At 43.7% G+C, this 21,348-nt stretch overlaps 2 non-coding genes across 2 annotated transcripts; both read left to right on the forward strand.

The window, feature by feature from the left end:
• The first annotated feature begins 9,530 nt into the window (after positions 1 to 9,530).
• TRNAS-AGA (transfer RNA serine (anticodon AGA)) lies at positions 9,531 to 9,612 on the forward strand. Its single transcript has one exon. It is a non-coding gene; the product is annotated as a tRNA-Ser (tRNA).
• An 823-nt stretch (positions 9,613 to 10,435) lies between these two features.
• On the forward strand, positions 10,436 to 10,509 carry TRNAT-AGU (transfer RNA threonine (anticodon AGU)). Its single transcript has one exon. It is a non-coding gene; the product is annotated as a tRNA-Thr (tRNA).
• Positions 10,510 to 21,348: the final 10,839 nt, after the last annotated feature.

The raw sequence follows: 21,348 nt of genomic DNA on the forward strand, positions 1-21,348 counted from the left end.
TCGCAAATGTGGAGAAATTGTGTCTGTTAAACGGGGGACCGTTATCTGATTTGATTATCCGAGGTATGCCCAATTCACTTAGTACCTCATTGAAGGTGGCTGCCACTTGGAGGTATGCTGTTCATGTGACCTTCTTTACAATGCAAAACCTGGAGTCTTTGTCGATAAAGACTATTAAGTATTCCCCTGACTCTAGTGGTCCATAGAAGTCGACTGCAACCCGATCCCATGGTCCGTCGGTTATGTGTGTTGTCTGTAATGGTGTGGGGCCCTCTGCCTTTGCGGTGCACTGGCATGGCAGACAGCTCTTCACCCAGCCTTATCCGGGCCCTCTATTTTGGAATGACCGCTAATCTTTTTTTTTCTTTTCAATAAATGGTCATCCCATTAGAGGTCACCAAATCATCAATGGACTGGATCAGTTTTCCATGTTTTAATGGTTTGTTAGCACAAAGCATGCCTCTATTCTTCCAATTGATCAGGTGTTCCAGAAACCCATTCCTGATGTAGTGTCAAGATCACGTCTTACCTTAGATCTTAATAATGGTGTCTGTTGGTGAGAGCCTCTTCCAGTCCACTGAACGCAGAGCCAATAAAGTAGGAAACCCCCTTTTCAGGGAAAAAACTACTCTATCTTGAGGTCGAAGGGTCCTTTGAAGTACTGGCCAATTGAAGGGTAGATGGAAATTCAGAGTCGCAGGCTCCGAACAATGGGGAAACACAGACAGAGCTGACTGTAAGGAACGCATGGTGGCAATAGTAAGACAGACACAAGTGACCACAGTTCAAGGGTGTTTATTGAACTTTCACAAAGGTGAGCTAAACGCCTATCTAACCTAAATCTACAAATGGGAGTAAGCTACGACCAACAAATAATAATAATGTAGTCCTAGTGGAGTCTTGTCAACATAAAAGCCCCTATACTACAAAACCTGTTGCCAATCCTTACCACTTATTTACAAAATAAGGTGGGGTAATGTTCATGAAAAAGAAAGAAGTGTTCACAAAATGATAAGTCAGGATGTTCAGGCTGCTGCACGGGACAAGACGGTTCACTCGAGCAAAGCACACACTCTCGCTTCTGCGGCACGAGGATACAGTTCCAATTTCACAGTTCAAGACCTTCTGTGTCCAAGTCGTTTTACTTCTTGCAAGTCTCTCGATTCAGAGGGCTTGGTACACAAAAACACCAAAATGTTATTTTCCTTTTCCAGCACTGAATTTGGGTGTTCACCCTCAGCCGGGCTCAGATCCTTTTTTCTTTTTCTTTTCTTTTTTTTTAAACGTATGTTTTTTTTTGTTCAATTAAACAAACATGGTGTATCAATAACAATATCAACAAGTCTTAACATTTCCCTCCTCCCTCCCCTCTCCCACCTAGGGCGGTGTAGGCATATTGCTCGGACGGAGCTGTGGATCGATTTACAAAATGTCGATGATTCTTATGTTGTGAGGGCCCCATTGGAGCATATAGTCACTTTGTAGATAGGATAGGATGCTGCCCCAGTCTTATGGGGTATGGGGTTGTGATTGGGTCTCTACTGCCAGCTGGACAACTCTTCCCACCCCTAGTGCAAGTCATTGCGAGCGTCATCAAATACACAACGTCTCATTGGGTCTCTAAACTATAGGGCTCTTTGATACGTGACCCTCTATAATTGGTTGGCACGCTTGTACCCTTCTGGATCCACTCGTTAGCAGCACGCAAGCTGGTACTCCAGGTGCTGTTGGGTTGGACTTGACCATGCCTCCCCACCCAGTTAGCCCATCATCCATCATAACTCAAGCTGTCTGCCATGAGAATAGTCTTTGGAACTTGGCCTTGCAAGTATCACTGCTCCTGGGAATAGAAGGGAATGTGAGCATGGCCTTATCTTATAGTCTCGGCATAGCTTGCCCAAAGTCTATTTCCTTCTGACCATGTGACTGGAGATGACATTTTGAGCTCCTTTGTTGTATTTAATGGTATTAAATGAATAAAACGTGGCACTCATTATATTTCCTCCGCATCTTAACAGGAGCTCAGCTCTCACCTCTTGTTCATTGAATCTTTCCATGATAGATAACCATTTTCTTGACTGCCCCAATCCTTGACACTGGGCCAGGCAGACCTTCTCGATTGTCCTTCCATCACCAACCAGGCTTATTCTACTGCGCCACACTTTCAGTTCTTCCATTCACAGGATTTTCAGTTTGCTATAATACGATGTGGAACTTCCAGATTCCTATGCATATGTATACCTTGGCGGCATCGCCTGCATTCTATTCACTACGTATAGCCAGCCTTCATGAATACTTAAATCTACTTAGGTTCCTGCATCTGTACAGAAATGGTTTTTCATTTTCTTCTATGCTCTTCTCACATGGAATCTTCATTCCGTACGTAAAGGGTCACTCGATTCTTTGTTTCATCATCAGATTCTATATGGTCTATTCACCTTTTCTTTTGTCATCTGTTCTTAGGTGCGTCACTTTGCATCATGTGACCTCACCAGTCTCTTCTTTCATCTGTCTTAACATGCTCTTCAGGGATCCTTCCCAAGAGACTATCAGCTTTTTGTGGATACATAAAGAATGGTCTCCTTAATTGATACTTTGCTTCAAAGGCTGCTTGTGTTATAGGCATCATTACAGGTGTCTCTTTTGTCGCTATTTCCGGTTCCCAACATATAGGTAGGTTATGGGTGGGACTTCAGGTAGAGGCTTTTGGCTCCTCCTCTACACTCCCCCACCCCCCCCCCCTCTCTGGTTGATTCATCGACCACGCTCTCACCAATCACCGCACCTAGACATCCTCTCTTGAAGTGTTTCTTTGGAGTCCATATCTTCGTTACACCTTTCAAAGATCCTGCTTATTTTACATGGTCGTCAACCCTCCAGATCATGTGGCTGCACTGTCCACTCGGGCTGCAATAGATCCATCTTCCCACATAATTCTTGTGGTCTCTTGGATACAAGAACTTCATTCCCTCAGGTGCATGAATACTGGCTTTTATATAGTCTCTGATTTCTTCATAAATCAGCTCTTAGGGGTTCAAATCCAGATTCAACATCGATCATGATCTTCATTCCTACTGCTTTCTTTATTGTCTTCTTAAATTGTGTGATTATTATCCTGATCACACATATTTTACCTTTATGGTAGTGTTGAATACACTGCAGGAGCTCTCAGCTGGTTATCTGTAACCATTTAGCTTTTGCCATCGTCTGGATCCTTGGCATGAAGATTGTCATGAATATCGCTGAAGTCTGACTGAACAGTCGGTGTTCATACGGCATAGCAACGAAAGCTTCTATTGATTTAGCTGAGAAATAGTTCTCCCTCTTTGTTCGATTGAGAAATCCAAGTGATCTCGTCTTCCTTAGATGAGCGTCAACCTTTATAAACTTTCCAATGTTAAGTCACTTTTCGGAATCACTAATGCTGGAACATGAATAATCACCATCGAACAAAGTCCTCCCCAGTCCTTGGGTAGCTTCATATAAGCTCTGGATCCACAAGCCCAGTAGTGGTCCATTATTACTACTGTCCCATCCTTCATTCCTGGTACATCGAAGATTCGACCGCACTGTTGATTCTCTCCAACTTTTCTTGTGCCATTGTTTCTGAAGCACAGTTCTGCACTTGCCAGAGGCACTATCTGTACTGGGCCTCCTCTATCTTCAACCTATGTCAGTAGTTTGGCAAGCTTTGGCCAGAGAGGTTTGCATCCCTTTTCTGGTTTGTGATGTTCTGTTACTGCTACCGCTCTGCATACAACTATGCCTTCTTCTAGAGTTTATTTTTTTTCACCTGGTAAGAGTGTGAGCCTTTTTACCCACTCTTACATGTGTTGTGCTGTGTGTGTTTTCACTTTTGTGTGATCTTGGGCACTGGAGCCTCACCTACCCTATGAGCACCAATTTGTATGTGTGTTACACAGCACCTTCAGTGCAGTGGCACAGGGTTGTCTTTGAGACTTCCCACCGACTCCATTTTTCAGGGGCTGACTGTCCCCCAGAAACAGGTAAAGTTGCCATTTTGTCAAGATAAATTTTGTAAAGATAAAATGTTATTAAAAAGCAATACCAATGTGCTACTAATCTTGCTAAAAGTTTGCAAAATGAGAGTAACCAACATACAAAAATATATATCAAACAGATAAAAGTAATTTAAAAGGGAAATATGTTTAGACGTTTCTAGAAAAAAGCAGCACCAAATGTAGCAGAATTAATGTTCAAATAATTTTTCATCAACCGCCAGGTGCATTTAGCTCAGTCAAAAGCCTACTCAAGAGTCACCAGCACAGACAGAGGAGGCAAACCCGAGCGGCTCGAGAGGCACCCAGAGTCCGACTACCCCTTACCCCTGCTCTGCTTATCCTTATAGAGGTACTGTGTTGCCATCAGAGAGCGAAGAGCACAAATGAGATACACAGTTTCACATGCACGAACGAAGACACTTTTAAATATAGATGGAGTTTGACAGGCCTAGGCGACCGTGTCTCATTCCAGGTGTCGCTCGCGTTCTTATAGATCTTTGTTTTATTTGACCCCAAGGGTTACAAGGCTTCTCACTGAGCACAGGTATGGGGGCCTCTGGCTTACTCCTGTTTAGGCAGTGCAAGTTATACCTTTCAAAAGTCACCACGAAGATCGCTGCAAATTATAGGAGAAAAACAAATGCAAACGCAGGCTTAGGATCAGCTGGGCTCTAGCTGGGACGAAGAAAGTTACTCTAAAGGGACGGAGAAAATTACTCTCTTTTCAAGTCTCGGACTTTGGTCTTAAACGCACTGCGCTCCACAATAATGCCCCATATTGTCAAAAGCCCAGCAAAACAGCGATCTACCTTAGCTTCCTTTTCTCCAGTAGCCTTTATTTGTTGAACATCCAACAAACAGCTTGTCAGGCTTTTTCCTGACAGGCTTTCTGAGGAATACGGATAGCCTGTTCGTGGCTGGCCTTGGCTCACAGTGTTGACATATGTATGATACAGACCAGATATTGCTTCAATAATTATGTGAATGATCAGCCTCCATACCCCAACTCAGGTATGGAATATGTTTATAGATTAAACTACCACCATGATGATAGTTATTCACAATTATGTTGTTTGGAACAGAGGTGCAGATTTTAAATTCAAACATTATACTGAACGTACTTTGCTGTCATCCCAGTTGTGAAGACGGCACCTGTGATCTTTGAACATGCTCTGTGCCACTGGAGAGTAGGCGCTACAGATCTGGATACTGATGCAGCAGGGCACAGAAGTACACTATGCTTTTGGCCTGGAGTTTGATGAAAGGGGCTCTGGTTATCAGAACCCCATTTCTGAGGTGGAATTACCTGCATCATTTTATTACTAATAAAAAATCAAAAAAGCAAACGCTTTTACCCGTGCCGGATTAATTGATTGATTGAAATATTTACACTGCGCGGACTGAGCATAATGAACTGCATCTAGGCGGAGATGGTTTGGGTGGGTGAGCTCCATTACTTCAGACATGAATGCATATTCCAGCCATCGCCAATCTTAAATTGGTTATTTGAAGAGAAACATGTTCAGTGATTTATGGAACTGGATAAGTATTTTCTTCTTCCTGAGATCCCAAGGAAGACTATTCCAGAGACTGGGTCCGTATACCCCGAACCGTCTATCTCCCCATGAGACGCATTGGGAGGGCGGAACAACCAACAATAGTTAATCAACTGAGCGCAATGTTCGAGATGGTTGGTATCGTATCTGTTTTTTGGACAGGTATAACAGGGCCAGATTGCAATCCTTCACAAGTACCAACTAGCAGGGAGGGGAAAAGGGAATGTCTTAAGGTTTGACCAAATCTGAGACCAACCAGAGACCAGTGTAAAGCAATGAAACAGAGTTGAAAAGGACTGAGGACTTAACTGAAAAAGGTCCACCTCCTCTGTTCTAAAGCCCAAATCGTGAGGAAGACCCTGAGAGGCAATTCTACGGTTGTTTGCTAGAACATAACTGATTAACCCATTATATAGAAAATCGGTACCTTAGTTGTGAATTACTCCATGCACAAGGGAATCTTAAACTGAATCTGCGCCGTGACTGGTAAACAGTAGGGAGACTGCAATGCTGATATGATAATATGATATTTCATTCATAACGCGCCTCTACACAAGGCGTGACAAGACAAGGGAGGGAAGACAGGGTATTGGCATACGTGGCCGAAAAACGTTTGATCTTTTTGATTTGACAGAATTTCTTTGATCGTTTTTTCTGTCAAATTAAATAAAATATATGGGGAAGGGTAAGCGAAACGGTTAAGGTGGGAGGGAGTGGGGGAGGGGTTGCACAGTTTCTCCCTCCGCATTTAAGACCAAATAACCAACCAAAAAGAACTAGGTCAAATTGGTAAAGTCAAATATATTGAACCAAGTAGACCCAAACCGGAAGACAGAGGGAGGACAAGACAATCTTACTAGGCCTTGTGTCATTCAGATTGTGCAAGTATGACAACGCAAAGTGCAGGTGGAAGGGAGAGGGGGGTAGTGCCAGTGAGAGGGAAAGGGGAAGTGCAATCAGGGCAGCATTGCTCTGAGTAAGTGCATCCGTGGCAGCGCGGCTCTGGGTAAGTGCAAGGAGGCAGGGGACTGTAGGGTTACAGTTACATCCCCTAAGTGCGCGGTATGCGCGGAGGCAGTGCAGAGGAGACTGATCATGGAGGAGCCTGGTACCCGGTGAGACTTTGAGGGTAGCCAAGCAACCAGTTGGCACAGCAGGTCAGCAAGAGAGAGAGAATGAGCGGTCAGCAAGGGAAAGAGAATGAGCGAGAGAGAAAGCAGAGGAGAAAGGGAAAGTCTTGAGCTGCGCCTGGAACTCGGGTGGTCCGGCTCAAGTTTGAGACGGGCAGGGAGGCCATTCCAGAGGGATGCACCTGCAAGGGATAGAGAGATCTACCCCCCACTCTCTGCCTGGAGAAGCGTCTGACCCTCAGAGAGTTTAATGTAGCTGAGGTGCTGGAGAAACATGATCTTACCTGCCTAGGAGGATTTTGGCAGCCATTTCCTGGACGACTTGAAGTTAATGAAGTGAGGTCTTAGTCAGCCCAATTTAAGCCAGGTTACATTAATTAATCCTAAAACCTTTGGTTGACATGAAGGTAATAGACACAGGATCACATGAAGGTTATAGACACAGGATCTAGGTATCCAGCAAGATGTCCAGATATCTCAACTGTGCTACCGGTGGATGGCAGAATCCCTGAAACCTCATATTTTTTATTTTTTTTTTTTATTTTATATGGTTTATTTTTAAACCTTTAAAAAAAAAGAGGAAAAAAGCAAAAACACATTTAGGATTTTTACAACCAGCATGAGGCCACATCTCATTATTTCATTTGCGTAGCCTCGGGTCTGTGTACAAGATTGTCAAGTTGTGTGTCGAATGACTCCTCCAGCTAAGATACCGCGAGACTGTCCAATCGATTTTTCACAGTTCGAAGAAAGATGACTAATGCATATAGCAGTGGTCTTTTAGTTTCTACAAACATGGCTTTCCACCAGTCGTCCCTGGACAGGCACTGATAGTTCTTTGTCACAGGCCCGAAAAGGATGTTCCTTTCTTTCACTAGACCAGGACAATTGATCGTCAGGTGCTTGAGTGTTTCATGTTCAGTTTTACACAGACGACACATGGGGTCCGGAGCCAATGCCAGGTTCCAAAAACAAAGATACTCTTTGGTCGGAAGAACATTCAACCTAAACTGTAGGTATAGCTTTCTCGACCATGCGTCCGGGAAACAAGACAAGTAGGTCGGAATGGTGCCATACGCTCTTGCCTCAGGAGGAACTTCCCGGGTTGTGCGCGAGGTCGATCTTTGTTTACAAGTGTGTATCCAATCATTTCTCCATAATTTCACTTTCGCAGCATCAGGGTTTTCTATTAGCATTTGGATTGAGATGTCATAGTTAATCAAGACATCATAGCACAGCTCATTCCATTGAGACAAAATAGTGGATGTTTTCTTGAGGTCTGAATTATGAAGAATTTCAATTTGTGGCTTTGGATTGGACAATTTAGTTTTTCTGAACAGACTTAGGAGGTTCCAAGCAACCCTGGCTTGCATCGAAATATATCCAAGCTCGTACCTTACACATGATGTTGAGGTCCCTTTAGGTAGGTGTAGAACTTTGGACCAAAAGATGTTTTCCAATGAGTTCCATATTTCGTTCCCACATCCAAACGCGTTTTCACCACCATAGATCAGGGACGGAACTACTTTCTGCTGAAAGAAGTTTATCGTGGGCTTTAAAGAGAATTTGCCAAATCTTTTGTTAATTAATGACGCTTGGCAAGCCAGCGTCCGACATTTGCTTTTTACAGATTCCAGCCAGGGCGCATCATTTCTGCTTGCGCTTAGTCTCATGCCTAGATATGTTGTATTTGGCACGAGCGTGATTGGATCTTTACTCAAGTACCAAGTGAATTTTTTCTTGTTATTTTTTACTCCACGCAGGTTCTCGAATATCATGATTTCACATTTGCCTTTGTTGATATTTAGGCAGTTTTCTGTCAGGTATTTTTCCACAGCGATGAGTTTACGTTGGAGACCTATCGGTGTGGAATCCAGGAGAATGATGTCATCCGCGTAGACTAAGTAGTCAATATGCGAGCCGTGGATTTTGGGTGGGAACGTAGCTAAGCCAATCATGGAGTCTTTGAGATCAGAGATGAACAAGTTAAAGATTGTTGCCGCCAGAGGACAACCTTGTTTGACACCTCTTGATGTCTCAATAGGAGCTGTTAACGTTCCCTTTGGGTCTAATCTAATTTTAATAGAGGTGTCTGTATGGAGTTCCACAATGGCAGCTAACAGGCTTGGTGGACAATTCCACTTGCTCATCTTTTCCCAAAGTAATTCTCTGTTGATGCTGTCGAATGCCTGCGATAGGTCAACTAATGCAAGGTAGACCTTTGAGTTTACTCGAAGGGCTTCCATTTTCAATAGATTTAATAGGAGTAAGTTGACACCGCACCCCACGCCCTTGACGAAGCCAGTCTGTCTTGGGTCAAACCGATTAGACTTGGCGCACCATTCGAGAAGTTGTTGCTGGAGGAGAGAGGCATACACTTACCTCATATAATTTGTGTTCTTGGCAAAGAAGTGGTGGGTGATTGGGGGAGAAGGCTGGAATTGTACCACATGGAAGGAATGCCCTATGGACTTTAATTTGCAGATGTAGGCAGAACTGCACTGCAGTGGTGGGCGTGTGGTGATGGGGCAGGTGTTTTGTGTGGTTGAAGAGAAAGATCGGAAGGATACAACCTATAAGTGTGTTCTCAGCAGACTGGTTCCAGAGTCGTGCAGAAATGTCAAGCAGGGGCGGGGACCTCTGTGCCTGTGCATTTGGTTTAGTCCACAGGCACCTATAAGTGACACCTACTCTGCTCTTCACTCCCTAAAAATGGTGAAAAGAGCATAGGAAGATATGAAAATTGACAATAATAATTAAAAGAGGGAGAGCATGCATACATCACACGTCTTGAAAGTAGTACTGATGCGCATATCTATGTAGTAGTCGTGGCCGAGCGGTTAAGGCGATAGACTAGAAATCTATTGGGGTTTCCCCGCGCAGGTTCGAATCCTGCCGACTACGGGCGTTAATTTTAAAACTATTTTTTTAATTTGCATTGTTTATTTGATGCATTAATGTATCAATGTTTGTAGTTAGAAAAAAGTCTGTGGAAAGTCAGCCTATGTATTGCCCCTATTCAGATAAGAGATCTCACTCCCAACCCAGTAAAGTGTAAGACGAAAATTCCTGTTTTCAACGATGAGTCACAGAGGAGACTTCCTGAGCGTTGGAACGGATGAGGTTTCCTCGGAGAGCGGCTGCACCCAGAAAAAGGCGAGGGTCTGGTAGGGTGGTGTGAGCACGTGGACTTCGGAAGGAGGGGGGAATAAGACGCCTGTTTTTTATTGCAATCACCCTCAAAGGGAAGACGGTGAAGCACAGACACCGTGGAATAACGCGTTCTCCTTTTTCTAAATGCAATAGTTTGGTGTCCATATGCAATGGGGACTTTTAATCTGAGTCATTCTTCTATTCGGTTGGTAAAGAATCTGCGCTGTTCGAGCGAGCGTGTAATATAGCGCCGACATGAACCAAAGGAAATAGGAGCTCTACGCATTCGTGAAGTCATCAGAAATTAACAACTCTGGCACATTTCTGAAACTTTCTTCGTGTGCTTCTTGCCAGTTACAGCAAGTGTGTGCAAAACCCTACAAAGCACAATTCGAACTCCTTGGAAGTATTGTCTAGAGTTTCAGATACACGAATGCTTTTGTGAGAAATCGTGCCTTCGTATGCAACTTTACCAGAAAGGCATTTTGGATCGGAACAATAAAGCAAAGAAACAGAGCAGTGTGCCTGTTGACTGTCTGCATCATTACATGGTGAAAATACCATCAAGACAGCCGGCGCTGTGGCTTAGTTGGTTAAAGCGCCTGTCTAGTAAACAGGAGATCCTGAGTTCGAATCTCAGCAGTGCCTTATCCTTTTACCTTCCAGGTGGAGGTGAAATCGAAGGCTGGTGGGTAAGAGATGCAAATCACGAGACCACAAACTGTATTTTCCCCTATGCAATGAGACATTATGAAGAATGCGGAAATTGCATTTTAGTATTAGCATCTCTTTTATTTCCATATGTCTAAACATGTGCATTCCTGTTTTGTATATCATTAAAAACAACTGTACCCATTTCTTCTGGTTAATTATTACTTCATATATTCAGTGCAGAAGCAGGATTTACAGAGTGTCCGTTATAAATCCGTAGATAAGGCACAACGAGATTAAGTAATGTGCCCAGCATGGTACTCAATAGTTAAGTGGTCAAGCCAGGATTTGAGACCAAACTGGACCTGAGCCACTTAAACGCCTATTTTCTATTTGGTAGAAGTATGTGTCAGTGTTGGACTTTCAAGAACCTTTTTATAAATATGGCATAAACGGTGCATACATCATAATGAAACAGCTTGCCAAATGTATACACCCTTAAAGAAAAACGTAAAGCAAAACTAGCATAAGTGTAGCATTCTCCCCCCAGCCCCTTGAATGGAGGAGTCAAGATCAAGCAGGCAAAGTTAGGCAAGTGTACTTTCAAGGCTTAAAGCTCACAACAAAGGCAATTGTGACAAGATGACCTGCTTATTGGTTGACACAGCATCCTGCTTATTTATTTATAGTGCAAAGAAATGTTTAAATTCCACATAAATGCAAACCCCTTTGTGTTAGTCAATTATGACCACATAATGAAAATGGGAGAGATTTTTAGACTTGAAAAAACGGATAAAATGGATATGAAACTTGAGATTTATTTGGGTTTTCTGACGCAAAATAGCAAATATCCCCTCACTTCTTCTCAACAAGCAGTCACAAAGAGGTGTTAAGTGTTTAAACTCCCCAGTGGGAGCCCTGGTGAATTTGTTGGCAGATCAGTGTTTAGTGACCAGTCTGCCACAGGTCTTCTCTGAGTGATGAGAGGGGCAGCCATAGCAGTTTAGTGTAATTTATTGCACTCCCTGACAACCCTGGAGTTTGACCTCTTCCTTGAAGACCCTGAGAAAAGCATGCACACCCTTAGACTCCAGGCCAATCCCGGAGGTTCGGCAGGACTCTATTAACTGCCCCATACAAAGTGTGGCTCAGCAGGAAAGGTCATAGACTACTTACTGTTCATGGACCACAAATCATTAGATCTAGGAAAAAGGAAGATGGTTTTGTCAAGGGGTGGAAGCGACGGGGAACCCTACTGCCCCATTTTACCCTGTTGCCCCGGCTGGTTTGTATGTTTTCACATTCCCGGAAGACATGTCACCTAGGAATTGGAAGGGAAGGGTTACTCTCGGCTCTGCGAGGTTTTGCAACATTCCAATGGTTCTCAGGCCTTGTTTTGGCCTTGTTTCTTTAGCAGGGTGTGTCTGTACCGCCACCAATGAAGATTACCCAAGCTCAGGGGAATCTTGGTTCTATTAAAGACACAGTGGCAAGCATAATGCTTTACTTCCTTTAATTCGGCTCTTAACAGCTTTTTAAAACGTACCCTTTTTAAAAAAAAAAATATTTTTACTTAAAATAAACGTTCAAGTCCCTTGCTTTTTGTAGTCCTGTGTCCTCCAACTTCCACCAATTGTGCTTAGGTCCCTCTATGACTCACAACCTGCCTGGCTCCCTTCCTCTTTCTTTTGGCAGTGAACGATCTTCCACCTTCTGGGAAGAATTCCATGTCCCAAACAATGTCAACTTGAACGCATCTTGAATCGAGCAACGGCTCTGCTAACACTAGCAACTCTGCACTATGCCGAACTACAAACGAAAACCAGATGCCTGTAATCCGGCTCGGCTGGAAGGCTCACGCAGTCTTCTGCTCACCTCCTACGAGGCAAGAAGGAAATCGCACCATCAGGGTGGGGAGACGCTGACAGATGTCCAATACACGTTAACATGTTATACTTACAAACATTATACAGCCTCAGCATGTCCAGGGTGGGATAATGCTTGCCTCCGTGTCTTTAATAGAATAAAGACTCCCCTTAGCTGTAAACCTGGTTAATCTTCATTCCATGTCAAGAACAAAGGCAAGCATTAAGGGGATGTACCAGCCCCTGCAGGGGGCGCTCGAGGGACGTCCCACATAGCGTGGGCGCCCCTCTGGCAGCCCCCTTCCCCGCTATGGAGGTTCCTACCCCTTCCGCTCCATCACGAGTGGGGCGGGCGTCCCCAGGGCAGGCATTTCCGGCCAGCCCTGGGGACGGCCTACAAATACGAAGGAGGACTGCAAGAACGACCTCTTTGCAGTCCTCCTCCGTCGAATTAAGAGCTTTCTTGGTGTATCGTCTTAGAAGGTTGCAACTCTGGACTCCCAAGTGCCTCCCGCCTGGAGTTTGGTAAGTATGGAGGCGGCCTTGCTTTGGATCGGTAAGTATGGAGGAGCCCCTTGTTCGTCAGTGGCCTGATTGCCACGGTGGGTGTGTTTACTGAGTTGGGGCTCCGTTTCACTTTACTGATTTGGGGGCTCCGTTTCACTTTACTGATTTGGGGCTCCGTTTCACTTGGCTGGTCACCGCACCAGCTGCAAATTGTTTGGATGTACTGTTATAGTTTTGTAATATTACGGCTCAACACATGCCCTGTTGGATGGATTGGTCAGGGGGCACGCAATGGGATTCCTCAAAGGGAAAGCCTCCCATGTTTAAGGGTTGGTTTTCTGTATTATATGATGTTATGTGGTCGCCCTGGGCACTCATTTCCGGCCCTTGGACCTTGCTGATTGTGGTACCTATGCGCAGTATATAAATACAGTATCTCAAAATGTGGCCGTTTTGTGGTTTTTGCTCGGTGCGCCCGCCACACCGATTTGGGGCATTTCTTGTCTGCCCACAGTTCATATTAATTTAAGGAATCGTTTGGTGGTAATGATATGTATATACCTGGCGTGACCCATTAACCACGTGGTACTCAGTTGTCTGTATAACCAAGGCTCGGCCCATGCACCCGCTCGGAAGAGCGCATTGTTGTTCGCCAAGCCGCACCTCGAATGCAGATTTAATTTTTCATTGTTCGCAATTGACAAAGTTTTCATTGCATGGTAGGATGCGAGCTTCATAGATGTATATCTCAGCAATTAAGCGATTGGGCGATTCATAACCCCCATGCCGCATATTATCAGTATGTCAGTATTTTCTTGCCCAATCAGCCTGTAGATTACCACCGTTTATTGAAATATAATGGTAAAAGATGACCGCAGCGAGGCATCTTGGTCACTTGACCATGTTCGCAATCCTATGAACTGCATTTGTGTTCTATTATGGCGGCAACGCTGGTTCACTTGACCAGCCTGTGTTTTGGTGCACAATGGCCCCCGTGCTGCACTGTTGTTTTTCCAGGTTGGAGCACGTGTAGTGCAGTGTTGTAATGGAGGATCGATATGAAGCATAGGCTGTTTTGTTTTGGGCCTCTATTTTTTCCAATGGGGCTGTTGATGGCCTCGGCGCCGGACGTCCCCTTTTGTTGTTTGATGCATAATTTAAACAAGTGGACATTCGGAAGTATGAGTACATTTGTGCATGGCCTCAGCGCCGCACGTCCCCTTTATTGTTCATGGGAGCAAAGTTAAAAACATAGGTACTTTCAGAAGAACAAGCAGGTTTGTTCACGGCGCCACACATTTCTGTGCATAATTTGAGGCGTTGTTCCAGAACAGAGGTATTTAATTTGATTTCCACGCCCAGCTGTTCATGGCCCTGTGGCGCAGTAATTGAGGTAATACCGTGGAATTAAGTGAGTTAAGGAATGATAAATCAAGGGGCGCATGTATGCTTGCTCCAGAATGGCTGCAGTTTCTAACCAGCGCATATGCGCAAGGAAAAGCTCACGTCCCTTAGGGCAACAGGGCAGCATATGGTGCTTGAGAAATAAACATGGAGTCTGTGATTGCATAAGGAATGACAACCCCTAAGGTTGGTCTGGCAATGTTGTGCCTTTACAAGTGAGGTCTAGGTACGGCCGCAGCTTTTAAAAAACGGTTGCGATGCTGGCGGGCAGAAATGACAGGGGGTAAGTGGATGTGTTTAGGCATTTGCGTTTTGGTGCATTGTGGGAGTTGTAGTTTGGCACACAATTGATATCCGAGTGGCTTTTTAAAAATATTTGTATTGGATAATAAAATCATCCTTTAAAATTATTTACACATAACATCATCATGTATATCAATTCATCATCATTTACATCACAAATTCATCAATTAACATCGCAAGATTATTACAAAACATCCATTAATAAAAATGTAACATATCAGTAAAAATTTAACATATCAGGAAAGATGGGCAACAAAAAATGAATAATCGCTTTGCAAACTCTTAGCTTGTTATTGTTAAACAAGTCGATCCAGACCATCTCAGGTTCCATATTACTATATAGATCAACCAATTCTTTTTTTAAATGTATTCTCCTTAGATTTGATAAATTTGGACACACAGTTAAACAATGCTCCAAATTTTCTTTTATGGTTAGATTTTCACAAAAACAACAATAAAATAACTCTTTTCTAATGACTCGCCTTCTTACCAAAATCTCACCCGTTGACCACAGATTCGACCTAAATCTTAAATAAAAATTCTGCAATTGAGCATTTGGACATTTATATAAGTAATCTGCCATGCTTCGCAGCTGCTTATGTATAAATGGGTTTGACTTAAAATCTTTATAGTCAAAGCACAAATTTCGATTTAATATCCAATCCTGTTGGTATAGTTTGACCTTGGCACGCTCTGGATTCTTCATCAATAGATCAAGGGTTATAGATGCATCAGCTAAGGCCTGCAGTATATGATCACACCACACTTTGGTGAATAATGATTTTCAGCTATTATTCCCAGGAGGTTATTCGCTTTTAGGCCTAAAATGCTTTTTCTTAATAATGCAGCCCTTTTCCAGTTATTTTGAACTTCAAGTGACAACAGACCTAGTTCGTACCTAATAAGTGGCAAGGGTACAGATCGAGGTAACATCAATAGCTCTTTCCAAAAGCGAGACTCAAATTTTGACCAATTCGTCTTCACAGGCATAAGACAATCTGTTCCATACAATAACGTTGGAACGACCTTTTGCTGGTAAAAGGTCATAATATGGTTCAAAGTAAACTTCCCATATTTACCTTTAAGAATTTTAGCTTGACATATTAACGTTTGAAGTTTATTAACTCTATCCAATTCATTAATTGTGTTGGCTTTTATTTCTCCAGATTCGACTTATGCCAGATGCAGTCATGCCCCAGCCCTGGGTTTAGTTCCCCGTATACCCGCAAGTCCCAGAATGTGTATTAGGCATTTGCCGCATTTGCCGCATTTGCCGCTGGCATTTCTACATAATGCGGCTTTCATGTATCTGCTACGCATTGGTTAAGGTGCTCTCTGTTGTAAAAGTGTTTCGGAAATGGAAAAATGGCTGCTTTACAGTGAAGAGTTTTCCTTTCATTCCACACGCATGGGATTTGTTTTCCAAAAACGAAAGTAATCAGAATTGGTGTCTTTTAGGGAGAATTCTCATAAATGATTTCCCTTACCTAAATAAAGAGTGCCCCAGCAGCTTTGCTGGATTTCTAGGATCTTCAGTGCAGTGACACAGGGTTGTCTTTGAGACTTCCCACTGACTCAATTTTTCTGGGGCTGACTACTGTCCCCCAGAAACAGGTAAAGTTGCCATTAACTTTATATAGTCACTTTAAACCACAGACCCAGTACACCCCATCTTACATGGAGTATTGGAAAGGGTTAACTCTTATCCCTTTTTGTCTGTGCCTCTTAGAGCTTTGTTTTGCTCCCTTAACATTAAGACTTGGCTGGTGGCAGTGGTATCTACCCTACCTTTCCTACCACGATTATCTTATATAACGTGGTAATGTTTTAGGCTATTATATTAGCCTCGAACATAAACCCGCTTGACCGAATACATTTTATATTGGCTCCGGCTGGGTTTAGTCGCCATTTCTTTTTGTTAAAGTCTTTCTCGTGTTTTTCTCTGCGTGCCAAACCGGGGATGATTCCTTTGTTCGCTGTCTTTTCACGGGCTTCTGCACAGAAGCCTTCCTTAAGGCGCCTGGTAGTCTAGGTAGGCAGGATGTGAGGGAGGGATCTTCGGACCTCTGCCATGGGTTGCCGTAGTAACCCAAGTCGCACTCTTGTCTGATTGGCTAGGGGGACTGGCCTTGCCAGGCTGCCACCATGCGTTGTGATTGACAGCCAGGCTGTATGAATGGGGGAAAACTGCATAAAAAGCAGGTCTCTGGGACTGGAAGAGCAGAGTCGCCACTGGAACGAAAGAACCAACGAGGAACTGGCAGAAGAGGACCCCTACCACAACTGTACCGCCCGGTGAAGCCCTGCTGCAGGTCCGAATCTCCAAATCCGACGACAGAGAAGATCCTCCAGGAAACTTCTTCCCTTGAGCTGGTGGGACCAACCAGTTTGCCCAAACTACAAGCCAGGACCCCTCCTCTGGTCGAATTCGCTGTACAGAGCTACAGTGGGCCGGATAGCCAGGAAGGTCGGACCCTGCTTGGGTTTTAAGGAGCACACCTTTTATTTGTTGTTTGGTGCTGCTGCTGGTCTCTTCCCTGGGTAGTGCAGGACCCTCCAGGCTTTCTACTTCTGATCAGTCCAACAGTCGCTTCATGAACCGTGAGCCTGCAGAAACTACCAGGAACGTCTGCCTCAGCTACAGCCCCTCTCCGTTCTAAGGTACTGTGCAAATCCAGTTGTGTGTTCAGCCACGGTGAAAGTGTTTGACATTTTTCTCCAATCCAAGGGCTTGTCCTTCTCTTCTCTTTGAACTATCTTTTCTACCGACCAACCTCGTCCCGAATCTGTGCCACGAACTACATTGCACCTATTATCTTGAGCAAAAGACTTTTGAACTATTGACTTTGGCCATAAGCCTTTTAACCTTATAGCTTCTCTTGTTCAACTGCTCAGAATACTTACCTGTTGGTTTGACCTAATTGCTGGCAACTTTGTCTTTCCCTCCCTTTTAAATTGCTGAAGTGCCATTTTGCTCCCACTTCATTGTGTGAGCCTAACTTGTCTAGAATTTAAGGGAAGTGGTGTGGTGTATTTATGATTGTGATTTTTAACTTGCTCAGAAAGTGAAGTAAATATATATTCTTTTACTTAGAAACCTTGAGCCAGTGTTTGCCTGAATCATAGTAATTGCTGTCCTTTGTGTAACTATCTTGTACTGCTCACTTACTCTTGAGATAAGTCTGGCTGCTCCGCTACTGCTACCTCTAGAACTGTGTAAACTCTCAAAAAGCATGATGGTACCCCTTGGGCTACCTGGGTATGTGATGTGAGTGTTTGAAAAACTTAGATGGTTGGATTGAGGGTTACAGAGTGAACACTTATGAAGGAATGAGGAATCTTGTAATGTTGGAGTCTATTTTTGATGTCTGCTCTCCTGATACCAGACAGCACTTGGCTGATTATAAGGAGATAGATCAAAAGAAACAAGCCAAGGCTGCTGACTTGTGGGTTGCCAACAGGGCTACTCACAAGCATTCTGGGGCTACTCAGAAAAAGGATGAGGAGAAAAAACCAAAGAAAGACAACAAAGAGAATTCTAATACCTCCAGTCCAAAAGAGGGCCACAAACAGCTACATAAGTGTAAACCACAAGGGAAACCAAATCAGGCTAGTGCATCATCTGGACCCAAACCAGATGGAGGTCAGAACAAACCCCCATTCATCAAAAAAGCTGGGAAATGTTATGTTTGTGGGTCAACTGACCATGTGAAAGGGGATCCCAGATGTAAGGGTAAACCTTCAGGGGTCCACACTGTCTCCTTAACCTTATACCCAGAGGAAGAAGTACCTATGGCAAGTGGAAACTTTCCCCTGCTGGCTGAAAAACACATGTGAGTCTCAGCCAGTGTTTTAGTGTCCCTAGGCTTGTGGGAACAGAATTTAGATGTCTATAATTCCATCCCAGATAATACTAAAGAGCATTATAAAGATAGTGTTCTTGTGAATGGCCAGGAAACCCCTGCCATCAGAGACACTGGACCAGCATAACTGTGGTGGATGAATAATTTTTCAAGGTGGAGGATGTTGCTAAGGCACCCAAACGCCTCACCAAGTTAGCTGGAGGCCCGGTGCAAATGCTTCCCCAGTTACCACCTCTCATCCAGTATAATGCTATAACTGTCAAGATACCTGTTAAGTGTGCAGAGTGAAGTGCCTGGGAGAGTCCTGTTGGGTAATGACCTTAAAACTCTTGGAGTTGTGTCAAGCACCCCGAGGCCTCCCAGTAAAAGGAAACAGGAGCTCACAAGGTATGCAAGGGAGAGAACCTTGAGAGGCTCTCCAGAGGAGATGATGGAAGAAAATATCACTCCCACTCCACAGGAGTTGCTCGCTGCCCTTTCTAGGAAAACAGAGGCAAAGGGGAAACCCAAGACCTCCAGGAAAACGTCAGACAGCACCCCTGTGCTACCAACAAGGACATCACCAAGTTTATCCAAAGTCACACCTGTGACTACTCCACCTGCTGATCAGAGTGTGAGGTGCAACCTTGTGTGGTTGAACCAGCATCTGAAGAATCAGATCTGGAGGAAGACACTGTCTTAGTTGGAGATCTTGACCCTGTTGAACCTCCTGAGCTTTACTGGCAGAAGGTGGACCCAATAGGACAGACTTTAGCAAAGGACAGAGGGAGTGTCATGAAGGTCTTCGGCAACAGGCTGCTAACCAACTTGATGGGCAAGAAGTTGGAAAGCACAGGTTAAGTTGGGAAGATGGCCTCTAACAGACTCCAGTTCCTACGGTTAGCCCATGAGATACCTTTGTTGGTCTTTTTGAAACTCAAGTGACCAGCCAAAAGGCTCTCACTCTACTTCTACTAGCCTAACATGGGTTCAGAAGTGGACAAATTTTGTAGGAGCTGTCGCACTTGCCAAACCTCTGGCAAGAGTGGAGCCCAGAATGTGGCACCCCTGGTGTCTCTCCCAGTGGTGGGAGTTCCTTTTGAGAGGGTGGGCATTGTCAGTCCCCTTGACCCTCCCACATCTTCAGGGAACAGGTTTATCCTGGTTGTAGTAGACTGTGCTACAAGGTACCCAGAAGCTATACCTATGAGAACTGTTACGGTTCAGGCTGTGGCTAAGGCTCTACTTGGTATTTTTACCAGAGTAGGGTTTCCTAAGGAAGTGATATCCGACAGGGGATACATTTTATGTCCCACTACATGATTAGAGACGAAATTAAAAGTCCCATGGACCACGCGTTAAACGAGACATGGATTGAACCAGAAGAACATCAATATCTGGTTAAAACCAACTCGATAATCCCTGCTTTCTATTTACTCCCTAAAGTCCATAAAAATGCACTGACACCCCCAGGTAGACCGATTTGTATCGGCGATAAACTCAATTCTGGAACCTTTATCAGTGTATTCAGATTGGTTTTTAAGACCTTTCGTGAGAACCATGAAATCTTTTGTAAAAGACACCACGAGTATGGTTAATATCATCCAGAACCAGGTGTATGAAAATAACATCTTACTTGTGACATTAGACGTCACAGCGTTGCATACCAGTATACCACAGACCGAATGTCTAAGAGTGGTTGAACAATATTTGAACAAACGAACTACAACCCTGGAAAAGGTCCCGACTGCATTTATACTAGAATGTATAAGAATTGCCCTAACAGAGAACTTTTTCCTCTTCAAGGGGACTTTCTATCGCCAAATCCATGGAACCAGCATGGGGGCCACTTTCGCCCCGGACTTGGCGAATCTGTTCATGGACAACTACGAAAATCTATTAATTTATAACTTCAACAACCCCTTTAAAGACCAGATAGGCCAATGGTATTGATACATCAATGATGTGTTTATGGTATGGAAGGGCAATAAGACTTTACTTTCTACCTTCCTAGTTTGCCAGTTTCAACAGTCAAAACGAATACATCAAATTTACAATGTCTGTTGACGACAAGGCGATTCCCTTTCTAGATCACCTAATTTGCAGATCAGATACAGGTCATCTCTTTACCAAGTTGTATTGGAAGCCCACTGACAAAAACACCCTTTTAAAATATAACAGTTTACATGCTTTGGCCCTACACGATAACGTACTGGTGGGGCAATTTTTAAGGATCAGAAGAAACTGTTTGAATGTATCAGACTAAATCAAGGAAGGCAAGGACTTAAAATCAAGACTAAAAATGCGAGGATACCCGAAGAAAGTAATTCACTCTTCCTTTAAACGGGCTCAACACTCCAATAGAGCGCAGTGCCTAGACCCCGAACCCAAAACAAAAAGAGGACAAAATCACATGTGTAACAACGTTTAGTCCAATTAGTAATAAGTTGAGAAAGAGCATTAAGAAGAATTGGCATATTTTACAAACAGACGATTTTAGTCCCATCACAACATGCTTTGCCTTTAAGCGTCAGAAAAACTGTAGAGATATGTTAGTACATACATATCCTAAAAAAGTAGAAACACCTAGTCAAAGCACCCTCTGGCATCTTCCTCCAGGTGTGGGTCATTTTAAGTGTGGCCACTGTGTGATTTGTCCTCTAACCAGTAACTTGAAGTCCATTGAACTGAATCGAAAAAATGGGGTCTTTCGGGATTTTTCTAATTGTGCATCCTCATGGGTCTTCTATGGAATCAAGTGTCCTTGTAACTTGATATACAAAGGAAAAACAAAAAGAAGCGTGAAACGGCGCATATGTGAACATAAATCATGCTTAAAAAACAAAGTGGCTAATAAGCCTTTGGTAGCACATTATGAAACTTAAAAACACAAATATACTGAAATGTTCTGGTTT

The sequence above is a fragment of the Ambystoma mexicanum genome, chromosome 1p, assembly GCF_040938575.1.
Source record: "Ambystoma mexicanum isolate Mex_15411 chromosome 1p, UKY_AmexF1_1, whole genome shotgun sequence".
Classification (NCBI taxonomy): domain Eukaryota; kingdom Metazoa; phylum Chordata; class Amphibia; order Caudata; family Ambystomatidae; genus Ambystoma; species Ambystoma mexicanum.